Raw genomic sequence first — 15,697 nt, 5'->3', positions numbered from 1 at the left:
ATCGTAAGCGCGACATCCCGGGTGCTTCCCGATGTCCGACCTGCAAGACCGCAGCTAGTATCTAATGGCAATTAGTGCCAGAAATGGTCCCCCACGGGCTTCACAGCGGAAAATAGTTGTCCCACAAGCTGATTTGCTTGGACTGCGGCCGGCAGCTGCCCGCTGACATGGGGGAGCAGCTCATAAACTGCTCCAGACACATTCCAGTCAACACACAGCCATGCCACCACATGGTTCTGCTCTACACTTCAGGGATGACGACCTGGCCAGGCCGCTGAACGCCGTGGAGGTGAGACTTAATACCCTGTCCCCCCGAGGGGGTCGTAGGATCAGCCACAGGGCAGCCAATGCCACCTGGGAGGCAGTGGCAGTGACAGTGACCATCAGTTCAGGCAGCCTGGCCAATGCAGGAAAAAGACCAACGACCTCCACAGGGCCGGTGTCAACTTACCCGTGCGGCCCGGTGGAGGTTGTGGTATTCTTACTGCACTGGGCCACATGGGTAAGTTGACACCAGACCCCTTGCATCTGTGCCTGTGACCAACAGCCCCCCCCCCTTCCCCCAATGAGTCGGCGGCTAGCACCTCACACACCTCTCCTTCCCCCCCCCCCCCCCCCCCCCCCCCAGCATAATACCGCGTCTGTGCCCCAGCACACCCTGGCACTCACCAACACACCCACCCATGACTGGCAGCACTGCCTACAGTCACCTGCCGTAGAATCCCGCCCGATGCATCAAGCATGTGGCTCACGATTCCCTCTCTTTGTCCCAGCAGAAGTTAGCACAATACACAGGAAAGAGCCCAGACAGGTGGTGGGGTGCAGGACATCAGAGTCCTCAGCCCATTATGAGGAACGACCACTGGAGATTGCAGGGTTGTCAGAGATATAGAAGTCACCAACAGCACCACAAAGATGCAAAAGTGAGGAATTTTTCCCGCCCACCCCCCTCCCCCGCCATCCAAGAGAACATCTCCGAGGCGTCACGGCTATAAAACCACCTTACACCAGCACAGAGACACACTTCAGTGGATGAATTAGTGTAGTGGCCTCTGGGGCATAATCTGATGTGCACCTCACAGTTGCTGATGCACATCGGGTGGAAGCAGGAACATCCAAGGGAGTCGGCAGTCGGAGGTCTGCTGGATCCCAGGACTCAGCTGGGTCCGGGTCAGTTGCCAACCCTCTGGACAAGGTTATCCCGGGGCTAGTGCAGATGCCAGGACGCTCAGAGCATGACATCAGTGATGGTGTCCATGGTGTGGCTCAGTCAGTGGTCGCCATGACTGAGGGCTTTTGACAGCATGTCCCAGTCACTGGTACCCTCCCACTCCAGGCCCTCTCAGAGAACAGCCGCTGGAGGCGTCAAAGGCTCTGATGTGCATGCTGAGGACACGCCTAGATGTTGCAGCAAAGCACGTCACCTTAAGAAAATTGGGGATTACGGGTAGGGGGGTGGGAGGGGGCACTATGGGTAGCTAGGGATAGTTAGGATTTCAAATGTTCACAATTAAAATGTGTTACATCTGATACATGTGAAGCCACTATCCCGTTATTTTGCACAGCGGGTTGGCCTATGGTCCCACTCCTGTTGCCCTTTACTCCCACCCCCCACCCCGGCCCCCAGTACCACACCCTGTCCCCCAGGCACGGTGGCCCTAGATCATGAGCCTCCGATGCATACGATGTGCAGGCAATGGGTATGAGCACATTGTCAGCAGAAAGACAGGAATCAGATTTTGGCATAGACTGAGGAGCACCAGAGCTTACCTCACACAGGTTATCTTTATTCTCCTGCCTTGTATAGTGAGTGACTCACTGACAGTGCCAATACAGGCCCATCACCCTAGGGTGCTGTTACACAGACATTGGGAGGGTGGACCAGGGTAGTCTTGAGGGGGCATGGAGAAGGGTTGGGGAATGAGGAGTTGGAGGAGGGGGAAATGTATGGGAAGGTGGAGGTGATCAATGCAGGGAAAAGGTGGTGGTTGGGTAGGGGGATTGGGAGGGCGAAAGGACGACTGGGCGGGGACGGGGTGAGAGAGGTGGCGAAATGACAGATAAAGGCTGTCCTATTAGAAGCAGGCGAGGTTGAGGGCCTCCTTGGCCCTCCGGGAATTCCCAACCCTCGCCACGGCTGCTGCCGTGGGTTCTCCCTGGGCTCATCCTCCAGCCCCTCCCGGTCAGACCGCTCTTCATCCTCCTGATCCTCCTCAGACGAGGCCGCATGTCCCTATTCCTCCTCCTCCAGTACGTTCTCGTGCTGTGCCTGATTGTGGCACCATTCGCATTTATCCTCCACATCCGGAAATAACCTACTAATTCGGTTCTTGACAGGTTACCTCTGTGTACCACTTTAAGCTCCATGAGGCTTAGCCTTTGCGCAAGAGGAAACGGAATTGGCCCTGTTCAGTGGGTCGCTCCAGAGTCCCAACCCCACTTCCATCCCCAGCTCCTCTTTCCATTTCTCCTTTGTTCCGTCCAGTCAGAAACGTGTCCTTTCAAGAGTCGTCCATATATGTCCCCGCAGTCCCCCTTTTCCAGACTGTTCGGGTCTAGTAGTGCCTCCAACATTGTGTCTTTCGGGGCCCGAGGGTACCTCATTGTCTCCTTGCGGAGAAAATTTTTGATTTGTAAATGTCGAAGTTCCTGTCCATTCGGTAGTTCCAGTCTCTCCGTCAGCTCTTCTAAGGTTGCAAGTCTGTCCCCTGTGTAGAAGTCCCTAACCGCTAATGTCCCCCCATCCTGTCTCCACCTCTTAAAGGTGGTGTTTAGCATGGCTGGTGGGAACCTGGGTTGCTGCAGATGGGGGCCATGGTGGACACCTTGGTTAGACCGAAGTGCTGTTTTGTCTGGTTCCAGGTTTAGTGTTGCTGCTACCACTGGGCTGGTTGAGTGTTTTGCCAGCGGGGATGGGAGCGCTGTTGTGTTGAGGGCTCAGAGGGTCATTATTGTGCAGGTCGACTCCTCCATCCTCACCAATTCCATATTTGGTTCCTTCACCCCTCCTTTCACTCTTTCAACCGTGGCTGTACAGTGGTAAGTTCAGGAGGGCCAGGCCTTCCATACTTCTCCTTTGCAGTGTCGTTTTCAGGATTCTTGGATTTTTTTCCCTCCTCACACAAACGCCAGAATATTTTGTCTACTTTTTGGATAAAGGCCTTGGGTATGAAGATCAGTATGGATCTAAACAAGAAGAGGAACCTGGGCAGTATATTCATCTTGATCATCTGCACCCTCCCTGTCAGGGAGAGCGAGAGCGTGTCCCATCTCTGTCGGTCCTTTTTAACTTCTTCTGCCAGACTGGTCACTATCTGCATCCCCACGTAGCGGAATTTGTTTTATTTTTTTTTCTCTTTATAAATTTAGAGTACCCAATTAATTTTCTCCACTTAAGGGACAATTTAGTGTGGCCAATCCACCTACCCTGTACATTTTTGGGTTGTGGAGGTGAAACCCACGCAAACACGGGGAGAATGCGTAAACTCCACACGGACAGTGACCCAGAGCCGGGATCAAACCTGGGACCTCGGCGCCGTGAGGCAGCAATGCTAACCACTGCGCCACCGTGCTACCTCTAGCGGAATTTGTTTTGGGCTATTTTAAATGGGAAACCCCGCTCTGTCCCTCCCCCTCTCGGGTTCACTGGGAAAACCTCACTTTTGCCCAGGTTGGGTTTGTAGCCCGAGAAGGCCCCAAACTCTTCCAGAAGTTTCATGATTTCATTCATGCCGTTTTGCGAGTCCGAGGTGTAGAGGCACAGATCACCCTCATAGAGTACTCTGTACTCTCTGCCTCCTCTTCGGATACCCTTCCAGCCTCTCGCTTCTTGCAGGGCGATTGCCAGGGGTTCAATTGCCAAGACGAATAGGAGCGAGGACAGCGGGCATCCCTGTCTGGTGTCTCTGTGCAACTTTAAGTATTCAGAGCTGGTGGTGTTGGTCCAAAAGCTTGTCTTGGAGGCGTTGTACAGGCGTTTCACCCATGAGGTGAACCCCATCCATAGCGCAAACCACTCCAGTACCTCAATGAGGTTCTTCCACTAGACTCTGTCGAAGGCCTTTTCTGCATCCAGGGAGATGATCACCTCTGGTGTTCTCTCACCGGATGGGGTCAGGATCACATTCAGCAGCCGTCCGACGTTCGCGGATAGTTTTCTACACTTGTGTGGTGTGAATGTAACTTGCCACTTGTTAGCCCAAGCCTGGATGTTGTCCAGGTCTTGCTGCATTTGGACATAGAATCATAGGATCATAGAAAAGTTACAGCAGAGAAGGAGTACATTCAGCTCATCTTGTACATGCCAGCCCGAGGACACCCAGGTGCCCTTTCTGATCTCACCTTCCTGCACCAGGTCCACAGCCCTGTATCTTACAGCACTTAAGGTGCAGAACAAGGTACTTTTAAAAAGAGTTTTGGGCCTCTGTTCCACCACCAACTCAAGCAGCGAATTCCAGACTCCCACTACCCTCTGTGTAAAGAGGTTCTTCCTCATGTCCCTCTACACCTTCTGCCACTTATTTTAAATCTATGTCCCCTGGTTCTAGAATTATCCACCAAGGGAAACAATTTTATTCTGCCCAATCTATCTCTTCCCCTCATAATTTTGTACATCCCTCAGCCTTCTTTGTTCCAAGGAAAATAATCCCAACCTATCCAATCTCTCCTCGTAGCTTTTTCTTTTGTAACCCTGGCAACATTCTTTTTTATTTTTTTTCCAATTAAGAAGCAATTTAGTGTGGTCAATCCACCTACCTTGCACATCTTTTGGGTTGTGGGGATGAGACCCGCGCAGACACGGGGAAGAATGTGCAAATTTCACACGGGCAGTGACCCGGAGCCCGGATCGCACCCCAGACCTCGGTGCCGTGATCCTGGCAACATCATTGTAAACCTCCTCTGCACTCTCTCCAGAGAAATTACGTCCTTCTTCTAATGTGGTGACCAGAACTGCACACAATACTCCAGTTGTGGCCTCACCAGTGTTTTATACAATTCCAACAGTATATTCTTACTTTTATATTCTCCCTCTGTCAATGCAGGAGCAAATTCCATATGCTTGCTTTACAACCTTGTCTAGTTGAACTGCTGTCTTTAGGGACCTGTGTAGTTGTACACCAAGATTTCTTGCTTCATCTACCCCTCTTAGTATATTCTTATTTATTGTGTACTCCCTGCAACTGTTTGACCTCCCTAAATGCATGAACTCACACTTCTCTGAGTTTCATTCCATTTGCCACTTTACCACCCACTCCACCAACCTATATAATTTTGGAGATTATAGCCATCCTCTACACTTAACACCACTCGGCCGATCTTTGTGTTGTCTGCAATTTCCCAAACGTGCTCCCCACCTGCATGTCCTAATTGTTAATATATCACACAAACAGTAAGAGTTCCAACACCAAGCCCTGTGGAACACCACTTGAAACAACTTTGCAATATTAAGGGCAGCCATAAATCATTGCCCTTTGTTTCCTGCCAACTTTTTATCCAGTTTGCCATATAGCCCTGTATCCCATGGGCTTTCACTTCCTTGACCAATCTGTCATGTGGTACTTTGTCGAACGTCTTACTAAAATCTATGTGCACAACATCCACTGCACTACCTTCATCAATTCTTCTTGCCACTTCCTCAAAGAATTCAATCAAATTTGTGAGGCAAGACCTTCCTTTAACAAATCCATGCCGACTATCCCTGACTAGTCCGTGACTTTCTATGTTAATCCTATCTCAGAATTGATTCTACTAAGTTGCCCACTAATGACGTAAGACTTACTGGCCCATAATTGTTTGGCATTTCCTTCAATCCCTTTTTAAACAATGGCACCATGTTTGCATTTCTCCCGTCCTCCAATACCTCACCTGTATCTAGTGAGGATTGGAAAATTTTCCGTTGAGCATTTGCTATCTCCTCCCTGACCTTCAGTAGCCTTGAAAACAATGCATCTGGCCCTGGTGACTTATCAACTTTCAAGGATTTCGACCCTTCAAGTACTTCCTCTCTCTTTATGACCATCCCGTCACAATAAGACCATAAGACATAGGAGTGGAAGTAAGGCCATTCGGCCCATCGAGTCCACTCCGCCATTCAATCATGGCTGATGGGCATTTCAACTCCACCTACCAGCATTCTCCCCGTAGCCCTTAATTCCTCGCGACATCAAGGATTTATCTATCTCTGCTTTGAAGCCATTTAGCGTCCCGGCCTCCACTGCACTCCGCGGCAATGAATTCCACAGGCCCACCACTCTCTGGCTGAAGAAATGTCTCCGCGTTTCTGTTCTGAATTTACCCCCTCTAATTCTAAGGCTGTGCCCACGGGTCCTCGTCTCCTCGCCTAACGGGAACAGTTTCTTTGCGTCCACCCTTTCTAAGCCATGTATTATCTTGTAAGTTTCTATTAGATCTCCCCTTAACCTTCTAAACTCCAATGAATACAATCCCAGGATCCTCAGCCGTTCATCATATGTTAGACCTGCCATTCCAGGGATCATCCGTGTGAATCTCCGCTGGACACGCTCCAGTGCCAGTATGTCCTTCCTGAGATGTGGGGCCCAAAACTGGACACAGTCCTCCAAATGGGGCCTAACCAGAGCCTTATAAAGGCTCAGTAGCACATCGCTGCTTTTATATTCCAACCCTCTTGAGATAAATGACAACATTGCATTCGCTTTCTTAATCACAGATTCAACCTGCATGTTTACCTTTAGGGAATCCTCGACTAGCACTCCCAGATCCCTTTGTACTTTGGCATTATGAATTTTCTCACCGTTTAGAAAGTAGTCTATGCTTGGATTCTTTTTTCCAAAGTGCAAGACCTCACATTTTCTCACGTTGAATTGCATCAGCCATTTCCTGCACCACTCTCCCAAACTGTCTAGATCCTTCTGCAGCCTCCCCACTTCCTCAGCACTACCTGCCTGACCACCTAACTTTGTATCATCGGCAAACTTCGCTAGAATGCCCCCAGTCCCTTCATCCAGATCATTAATATATATGGTGAACAGCTGCGGCCCCAACACTGAACCCTGTGGGACACCGCTGGTCACCGGCTGCCATTCCGAAAAAGAACCTTTTATCCCAACTCTCTGCCTTCTGTCAGACAGCCAATCCTCAACCCATGCCAGTAGCTCACCTCGAACACCATGGGCCTAAATGTTCCGCCTGGACTACTATATCTGCATTATCTATTTCCTTTGTAAATACAGAGACAAAATATTCATTTGAAATCCTTCCCACTGCCTCGACATCTACGCACAAGTTCCCTTCTCCATCTCTGATAGGTCCCACTTTTTCCTTGACTAACCTTTTACCGTTAATATATTGGGAAAACATCTTTGGTTTTTCTTTAAATTTACTTGCTTACCTTTTTTGATGCTCTCTCTTTGATTTCCTTATTTCCTTTTTGACTTCGACCCTGCACTTCCTGTACTCATCTAGACTTTTTGCATTGCTTAGTTCTTTGTGCCTATTGCATGCTTTCTTTTTCTGTTTGATCTTCCCCTGAATTCCTCTAGACCAGTGTTCTTCAAACTTTTTTCAGGAGACCCATTTTTACCAACTGGCCAACCTTCGGGACCCAACCCGGCCGGCCTGCGTGACCCACGCCGGCTAACCTTCGCGACCCACCATTTTCGCTTAACCTGGTTGCTGCTGACAAAAATGGAGGAAATGGTTTTGGGTCCCTTTGGCCCTCGTACACGCTTTTCCAATGGAACCTGTTGGATGAAGGTGAAGCCTTCCGGTGTCAGAAAGTATAGAGTCTCCATCTGTCCAGTGCTACATTTTTCTTCCTGTAAAATTTTATCAAATAAAACCCCCGCCATAACTTGAAAAAAATATAATAATAAAATAAATGAAAAATATAAAAATTTAATGAATAAAATAAATGAATAAGCCCCCCCTCCCCGGAACTTGTAAAACAAAAAGCTTTGTTTAAAAAACAGAGCGACCGCACTGCACATGCGTGCCCGATCATTGGGGCATACGCGCATAGTTTTCCACATGCGTGCCGATAATCTGGCACGCATGCGCATTGCAGCCGCATTTGTTTTACATGTTTGCGGCCATTTTGAAGGCCGCTTGCAGCCGGTGTTCTTAACAGCCGGCCGCTGTTACGGCTCCGCAACCCTCCCGACACACCCCCGCGACCCACCTGCAGGTCGCCCCCCGAGTTTGACAATGCCTGCTCTAGACAACCGGTGGGTCTATATTTGGCTGTACCAATCTTATTTTTGGAGGGTGCATGTCTATTTTGTACATTTAGGATCTCGCCTTTTTAGTGCTACCCACAGGTTTTTCCACTGATTTATCCTCCAGCAGTGCTGGCCAGTCCACCTGAGCCAAGTTCCTTCTAATTTCAGCAAAATATGCCTTACCCCAGTTCACCATCTTACTCCTGTTTTATCTCTGTCCTTTTCCATGATAATACTTAATTTAATTGAATAGTGATCACTATCTCGGATATGGTCACCGACTGTCGCTTCACCCATTTTCCCTTTTTCGCTCATCAAGATTAGGTCTAGAATTGCAGCTACTCTTGTTGGGTTTGTCATTAATTAGTTGAAAAAATTTTCTGGACACACTACACACATTTGTTTCCCTCAGTTCCCCTCATATTGTTTGAATCCAAGTTAATCTTGGGATAGTTAACATCTCCTACTTTTATTGCCCTCTTGTTCTTACAGGCAGAAATTTGCCTGCATATTTGATCTTCTGTCTCCATTTCGCTATTTGGGGGTCTGTAGTATACTCCCAGTAGCGTCACTGCCCCTTTTTTATTTCTCAGCTCACCCCATAAAGCCTTGCTTGTTGGCCCGTTTAGTATATCATCCCTTCTCCCAACTGGAATTTATTCTTTGACCATTAATGCTACTTCCCTTCCTTTTTTATTTTCCTACCCTGCCTGAAAACTCTGTATCCAGGGGTATTGAACTGCCAATTTTGCCCCTCCTTCAGCCATGTTTCTGTTATAGCAACAACATCCTGCTTCATCATCTGAGGAGTCATGAATGGTGCTGAACATCTGCAAACATCCCCACTTCTGACCTCATAATGGAGGGGAAGCCTTTGATGAAGCAGCTGAAGGTGGTTGTTCCTAGAACACTACCCTGAGGAACTCCTGCAGTGATGTCCTGAAGCTGAGATGATTGACCTCCAACCACCACAGCCATCTTCCTTTGTGCCAGATGTGACTCCAACCAGTCGAAAGTACCCTGGTGATTCTAGTTTCTATTGATTCTAGTTTTGCTAGGACTCCTTGATACCATTCTCAGTCAAATGCTGCCTTGATGTCAAGGACAGGCGCTCTCACCTCACCTCTGGCATTCAGCTCTTTTGTCCATGTTTGAATCTAGGCTGCAATGAGGTCTGGAGCTGAGTGACCCTGGCGGAACCCAAACTGGGCATCCGTGAGTAGGCTATACATTAAACATACATGGAAAATAGAAGCAGGAGGAGGGTATTCGGCCCTTTGAGCCTGCTCCGCCATTTATTATAATCATGGCTGATCATCAAGTTCAATACATTGATTCCGCCTTCGCCCCATATTCCTTGATCACTTTAGCCCCAGGAGCTATATCTAATTCCTTGAAGTTACACAACGTTTTGGACGCAACTATAGTTTCTCCTCATATGACAATCCCACCATCCCAGGAATCAGCCTGGTAAACCTTTGATGCACTCTCTCCATAGCAAGAACATCCTTCCTCAGATAAGGACACCAAATCTGCACACAATACTCCAGGTGTGGCCTCACCAATGCCCTATACAATTGCAGTGAAGCATCCTTATTGGGGCTGTTTAGCACAGAGCTAAATTGCTGGCTTTGAAAGCAGGCCAGCAGCACGGTTCGATTCCCGTAACAGCCTCCCCAAACAGGCGCCGGAATGTGGTGACTAGGGGCTTTTCACAGTAACTTCATTGAAGCCTACTCGTGACAATAAGTGATTTTCATTTCGTTTCATTTCATTATTCCTCAAATCCACTTGTTGTTGCTCAGTAAATGCCACGTGATAGCACTGTTGATGACTCCATCACTTTGCTGATGTTGGAGAGTAGACTGATAGGGCGGTAATTGGCTGGGTTGGCTTTGTCCTGTTTCTTGTGTACAGGACACACCAGGATAATTTTCCATATTGACGTGTAGAAGCCAGTGTTGTAGCTGTACTGGAACACCTTGGCTAAGGGTGCGGCAAGTTCTGAAGCACAAGTCTTCAGTACTATTGCCAGAATATTGTCAGAGCCCATAAGCTTTGGAGTATCAAGTGCCTTGAGCCATTTCTTGATATCACATGGAGTGAATCATATTGGCTGAAGACTGGCATCTGTGATGCTGGGGATCTCCGGATCATCCACTCGGCACTTCTGGCTGAAGATTGTTGTGAATGCTTCAGCCTTGTCTGATGCACAAATGTGCTGGGCTCCTCCATCATTGAGGATGGGGATATTTATGGAGCCTACTCCAGTGAGTTCTTTAATTGTTCAGCGCTGGATGTGGCAGAACTGCAAAGCTTAGATCAGATGCGTTTGCTGTGGAATCGCTTAGCTCTGTCTGTTACTTGCTGCTTATGCTGTCTGGCACACAAGTAGTCCTGTTTGTAGCTTCACTAGGTTGACAGGGGCTGTTTAGCACATGCTAAATCGCTGGCTTTGAAAGCAGACCAAGGCAGGCCAGCAGCACATTTCAATTCCCGTACAAGCCTCCCCGAACAGGCACCGGAATGTGGCGACTAGGGGCTTTTCACGGTAACTTCATTTGAAGCCTACTTGTGACAATAAGCGATTTTCATTTCAAATTATAAAGTTAAGGGCAACACGGTGGCATAGTGGTTAGCACAAATGCTTCACAGCTCCAGGGTCCCAGGTTTGATTCCCGGTTTGGGTCACTGTCTGTGTGGAGTCTGCACGTTCTCCCCGTGTGTGCGTGGGTTTCCTCCGGGTGCTCCGGTTTCCTCCCACAGTCCAAAGATGTGCAGGTTAGGTGGATTGGCCATGCTAAATTGCCCTTAGGGTCCAAATTGCCCTTCGTGTGAAGTGGGGCTACTGGGATAGGGGGATAGAGTGGAGGTATGGGCTTGGGTAGGGTGCTCTTTCCAAGAGCCGGTGCAGACTCGATGGGCCGAATGGCCTCCTTCTGCACTGTAAATTCTATTCTATGACACCTTATTTTTAGGTATGCCTGGTGTTGCTCCTGGCATGCTCTCCTGCACTCTTCATTGAACCAGGGTTGATCCTGGCTTGGTGGTAATGGAGGATATGCCGGGCCATGAGTTTGTAGATTGTGGTTGAACAAAATTCTGCTGCTGCTGATGTCCCACAGTGCCTCATGAATGCCAAGTTTTGAGTTGCTAGATCTGTTCAAAGTCCATCCCATTTAGCACGGTGGTAGTGCCAGACAACACGATGGAGGATATCCACAATGTGAACTGGACACAAGGACTGTGCTGTGGTCATTTCTACCAATACTGTCATGGATTGCAGCATCTGCAGCAAGCAGGTTGGTGAGGATGAAGTCATGTATGTCTTTCCCTCTTGTCGATTCCCTCACTATCTGCTGCAGTTCCAGTCGAGGGTCATTTAGGATCCGGCCAGCTCGTTCTGTGGTGGTATTACCGAGCCACTCTTGGTAATGGACATTAAAGTCGCCCACCCAGAGTATATTCTGTGCCCTTGCCACTCTCAGTGCTTCCACTCAAGTGGTGTTCAACATGGAGGAGAACTGATTCACCAGTTGATGGTGGACAGTGCGTGGTAATCAGCAGGAGGTGACCTTGCCCATGTTCAACCTGAAGCCATTTGACTTCATGGATCCCAGAGTCACGGTTGAGGACTCCTAGAGCAACTCCCTCCCAACTGTATACCACTGTGTAGCCACCTCTGCTTGATCTGTCCTGTCGCTGAGACGGGACATACCTAGGAATGGTGATAGTGGTGTCTGGGACATTGTCTGTAAGGTATAATTCTTTGAGTATGACTGTCCGGCTGTTGCTTGACCAATCTATGAGATACGCTCTCCCAACTTTGGCATAAGCCTCTAGCTGTTAGTAAGGAGGACATACCAGGGTCGACAGGGCTGGGTTTGCTGTTGTCATTTATGGTGCCATGTTGATGCCAGGTGGTCGATCTGGTTTCATTCCTTTTTTGTGTTTTTGTAGCAGTTGAATACAACTGAGTGGCTCGCTAAGCCTTTTCAGAGGGCATTTATGAGTCAACCACATTGCTGTGGGTCTGGAGTCACATGTAGGCCAGACCAGGTAAGGATGGCCGATTTCCTTCCTTAAAGGACTTTAATGAATCAGATGGGTTTTTCTGACAATCGACAATGGTTTCATAGTCATTATTAAACTTCTACTTCCAGATATTTGATTGAGTATAAATTCCACCGCCTGCTGTAGTGGTATTCGAACCCGGGTCCCCAGATCATTACCCTTGGTCTTTTGATTACGAGTCCAGCGACAATGCTACTGTGCCACCACATCCTCTCACTTCTTGTTTTCCTACCTCCTCTGCACTGGGTTCCCGTTTTGAAATAGATGTGTTAAAAGGCACCCACGTGACCTCCCGCTGGGTAGCTGATTAGATCCCGGGAGGCCATTAGATGTGGCGCCATCCCGTTGATGAGATGGAGATTGCCCTTAATCGGTGATAATTGGCTACATTCAGGCAGGATCCGGAACCCACCAGCAGGAGCAGTCCTGTAAAATTGCAAACCGATTGGTGCCAGCCACCCATACCAATTTTCGCCACTCCTACAATCAAACCGGCACGCACGGATCTGCATTAGAATGGAGTTTGACTTGGAAGGGAACTTGCAGCTGGTGTGTTCCCATACACATCCTGCCCTTGTCCTTCTAGGTGGTAGAGGTACGTGTTTGGGAGGTGCTATCGAGGAACTTTGGTGAGTTGCTACAATACATCGTGTAGATGGTACGCACTGCTGGGGGAGGGAATTAATTTTTAAGATAGTGGATGGGATGCCAATCAAACAGACTGCTTTGTCCTAAATGGTGTCAAGCATCGTGTGTGTTGATGGAGCTGCACTCATCCAGGCAAATGGAGAGGATTCCATCACAATCCTATCTTGAAACTTGTAAATGGTGGACAGGCTTTGTGGAGTCAGGAGGTAAGTCACTTGCTGCAGAATTCCCAGCCAAAGTTCTGTTCTTGTCGCCACAGTGTGTTTATATGGCAGTTGTGTGGTGCAAATGTTGCTTGTCACTTATCAGCCGAAGCCTGAATGTTGTCTTGCTATATATAGAACTGAACTGCTTCAGTATCTGAAGCATTGCAAATGGTGCTGAACATTCCATCAGCGAACATCCCAACTTTTGACCTTAGAATGGAAGGAAAGTCATTGATGAAGCAGCTGAAGGTGGTGAGACCTAGAACACTACCCTGAGTAACTTCTGCAACAATGTCCCCACAGTGAGATCATTGGCTTCCAACAAACACAACCATCTTCCTTTGTGCTAGGTATGATTCCAATCAGTGGAGAGTTTCCACTCCTGGTTCCCAATGACTCCAATTTTCCTAGGGCTCCTTGATTTCAAGGGCAGTTACTTTCACCTCCGATCTTCCGTTCACTTCTGTTTTGGACCAAGGCTGTAATGAGGTCAGGAGCTAAGTGGCCCTGGTGAATCCCAAAGTGAGCGTCAGTGAGCAGATTATTGCTGAGTAAGTGACGCTTGATAGCACTGTCGATGACTCATTCCGTCATTTTCCTGATTGACTGACTGATGGAGTGGTAATTGGCTAGGTTGGAGTTGTCCTGTTTTTTGGTGGACAAGATGATGGGAATTCTCTCCCCAGCCAGTGCACAGTGACAAAACAGCAACTATACCAAGCGCATAAAGGCACTAGTGACAAAACAGCCACTATACCAAGCACATAAAGGCACTAGAAACAGCTTTTAAGGCTACAGAACATAACTGAACACTACACCTCTTCCACAAATAGTCCAAAGGCCTGAATCATGCATCAAAGTTATATTTGTGAATTTCTAAATATGGAATTCTCATTATCATTTTTGAACTTAAGTAAAACTCATAATCATTCCCTATTTTAATTCAAAACCATGACAATTTCTTTAAGTGCAGTAACAGAAATGCTCTAATAACCCATCAGTGATTTTCCTTGAGAACATTTGCCTTTGTCTCAGAAAACCATCTGGCACCAATCATGAAGAAAAGGATATGTTTTTTAAAAGTTGCACATTATTATCTTGTTTGTTTTTTGTAACATTTTTCAAGCTGAACACTACAAACCCACTTCAACTCTCAGAAGCCATTAGCTTATCTTAAAAGCTTTTCTCCAATAAATTTGTGAGTAACTAGGAATGGAAGAGCATAACATTTTACTTGTTCTGGAATTATCTGTTATCACTCTTCAGCCAATCTGTGTGGTTCTTTATTGTCATCCTGTCCTGCCTTCCAGCAGATTCAATCAGCAATGCCTTCCAACTCTGCAAGCTCCAGTCCCACCCTCCAACTAATCTTGTTGATTGATATTCACAATCTTCAGTGCGAAGAAAGAAAGACAGATTAACTGTGAAACACAAACAAATTTGGTGGTACAGTGGTTAGCACTGCTGCCTCACAGCACCAGTGATCCCCAGGTTCAATTCCAGCCTTGGGTGACTGTGTGGAGTTTGCACCTTCTCCCCATATCTGCATGGGTTTCATCCAGGTGTCCGGTTTTATCCCACATTAAAAAAATGTCCAGATAAAAACAAATTACTGCGGATGCTGGAATCTGAAACAAAAACAGAAAATACTGGACAATCTCGGCAGGTCTGACAGCATCTGTGTAGGAAAAAGGAAGCTAACGTTTTGAGTCTGGATGACTCCTTGTCAAAGACTCTCAAAGATGTCCCGTTTAGGTGGATTGTTAAATTGCCCTTTTGTGTCCAACCATGTGCAAGTTAGGTGGGGTTACGGGGATAGGGCAGAGGAGTGGGCCTATGTAGGATACTCTTTCAGAGAGTCAGTGCAGACTCAATGGCCTCCTGCACTGTAGGGATTGAAATTCTGATGCGAATTCAAAGTACTAGCAAATGGTATGTATTCAAACTGCATGGAGACTCACTCAATCAATGAGTTGTAAATTCAATTTCAATTGTGAAACTTTACCAAAGAGCATGTAGATGACAGAATATTGGGATATGCAGTGATGTTGAAGAGAAGCCAATTAGCAATTGATTGAAATAATACAATACTGATCTGATAATGGAATATTGTTGACTGAATGTCTACAATGATATGAACATGGGTCTAAAATCCAGAAATTCCATAAAAATGAGGAACTCATTCCCTTTACTGGCAATTACAAGGCAAAATTGCTTGAGACAAAATCTTAATTCTTTGCAGCGGTGAATTGCATGTCAACATGCAAACATTGGAGAGGGTGCAATTAAAGACAGTTCAATTGATACTTGAGATTGTGAGGTGCTGAAATTGCAAATGTTGATTCTGGAAAAAAGAAGGCTCATGGATGATCATACCCATGAGAGTAAACTATGCTATCGTTCAGGTCTGCAGTGCCATTGAATTAGATTATGGCTCACCTGTACCTCAACCTCATTTAGTTACCTTTACTCTATGTTCAAAAACATTTTATCCTGACAAAAACCTATCCATCCTATTCTTAACGGCTCCAATTGACCAGAATCTACAGCCTTTCGGGTAATATATTTTAC

At 47.3% G+C, this 15,697-nt stretch overlaps 1 protein-coding gene across 1 annotated transcript in view; it reads left to right on the top strand.

Annotated features, from left to right (window-relative positions):
* Window positions 1-15,697, top strand: part of LOC119974222 (thyroid adenoma-associated protein homolog) — a 570,459-nt gene that overhangs the window by 477,711 nt on the left and 77,051 nt on the right.

This window comes from Scyliorhinus canicula, chromosome 1 (assembly GCF_902713615.1).
Source record: "Scyliorhinus canicula chromosome 1, sScyCan1.1, whole genome shotgun sequence".
Taxonomy (NCBI): Eukaryota; Metazoa; Chordata; class Chondrichthyes; order Carcharhiniformes; family Scyliorhinidae; genus Scyliorhinus; species Scyliorhinus canicula.
The sequence above is the reverse complement of the archived record's forward strand: the minus strand, read 5'-3'. Positions and strand labels throughout refer to the sequence as shown.